The following is a 1,986-nucleotide window of genomic DNA, read 5'->3' on the forward strand; positions in this document are numbered from 1 at the left end:
CGATATATCGTAACTCGACTGCAATACATACACGTCGCCTTTGGCGTTTCGCTCAAGCGAATTTTTAGCAATTTTGCCAGCTTGTATTGAACTGCATCCGGAGCACACCGCACAAGTTTCGGGCTCCTGATGCGAAAAGTAAATCGTCTGTTTGGGATAACACGCCCAATCCGTACATTTACGAATGTAAGCAATGTAGGATGGCGGCGGATCTGTATTCCAAACAATACCCCCGAAAGTGCGGGGGTTACACCCACGTGCATCAACCGCCACCAACGTCTGATCAGCCATGCATCCCCTCGTTATCTGATGAAGACGCCCACAAGAGGACGTTGACTGAAGCTGTCAGAAAACCCCTGTCAAATTAACTGTTACCACTACGAGCGTTTAAAGCTACCAGAATTCTTTTCTACCAAGCACCATTACTGGCTGTTTTTTGACGGCTCGAAAATGCTATCAGTACCTCGTAGAACAGCGCAACTAAATCGTATTAGTGTTCGCGTGTCGTGGATGCACACAACACACGAGGACCCGGGTTATTAATTCCTGCAAATTCGTCTCCCGTTTTTAACCTGTGCCCCCCTTCCACCATGAAGTATACTGAGCCTGCACATTATCTCTCATTTTTCTTCGCTGCAAAGCACTCGACATTTCACCGACCTCATCCTTTCCTCCGTGCGTTTATCCTGCTACCCAGCCGCCCATTGCACTCGGCTATTTATAAACACTACGGGTCTTATGTTTTCTTGGTTGTAGCGGTCGGCATCACCCTGCCCACACTCGTTTCCTTATAGAGCAAAAAAGAAACAAAATAACACGTTTAGACGTGTGATCGTATTTAGTTGCGAAAACTTCCTGCTCTTCATGTGCCACAGGCTCCCATAGTGGCTGTACTGGCGGGCCGTGTTGTGGTCGGTTAAGTTTTTCTGCTCCTCGGACGTGTGGTTTGCATATTAAATTCCTGTTATTTGTTTCCAGCTTTCTTCAATGAAATGGTCTGACATAACTAACGTAGATCTCTTCTGCACAGGCATAGTATTTCGTTCGACGAATAAAAAGTAAGTAGTGCTACGAAGCCTCGAGTTGATTAAGGCTACATCACTATTTGGGGAAACTAAAAGCAACTCCGTCATATTTTACTTGCCGAGGTTTCACGGTGTGGATGGGTTTCTAGCAAGCCCATTATTGTACATCGTCTTTCAGCAGTAAGCGCCGGATTTGAGATTCGACGATATTCTGCAGTAGAGTACAGGGGATATTGGAAGGTGAAACAAGGAGAGAAACCAGCAGTACCTATTGGGACCATGTACGGCCTCACCAGTCACCGCATTCCGAAAAAGGCAAATTCTTGTCGCTTTGAAACATTGAAAAGGCTTTTCTGGGGCAGCTTACGATACGCAACGTGTTTTTAAGAAGCTACGGTGGATTTCGATTGCTGTGATCCATTTTAAACCACCCAGCCAGTGTCTAAACCTCCTTTCATGCGCTGTATGTGATGGTCCCCATAGCATTATTGGTGGCCGACCCATGTGTTTGCATGCCGTTACTTCTAAACCACAATACCCAACTGTTTCGTTGAAGAAAATACCCACAAAACAAAGCACGGATGTTACAAAGCCTAGAAGCATTGCCATGTCCGTTAGAACCACCTTGGAAATGTATCTGATACGGCGTATCAGAGAAGTTGACCTCACTTTTGTACACCCAGCTAGCTAATTAGCAACGGTCGCCGAGCGCAAATCTGAACTGACTTTGTTGCGGGAAATTTTGTCTTTCACAGTTACCGGTGGTGCAGCATGTCAAACACTGGACGAAAACCAATTTTAATTTTTCGAAACAGTTAAGTTACCGAAGCGGACAACTCTACATAGAATAAGCCCAGTTCAACTACACTTTTTGGCAGCTCAAAGCTGTTTATGCGCGAAAATTCAGATGCTCGAAACTCACGATTTGCATGTGGCCAAAAGTAAAAAGAAAAACCTCCTC

The sequence above is a fragment of the Opisthorchis viverrini genome (genome assembly GCF_000715545.1).
Source record: "Opisthorchis viverrini unplaced genomic scaffold opera_v5_155, whole genome shotgun sequence".
In the NCBI taxonomy this organism is placed as follows: domain Eukaryota; kingdom Metazoa; phylum Platyhelminthes; class Trematoda; order Opisthorchiida; family Opisthorchiidae; genus Opisthorchis; species Opisthorchis viverrini.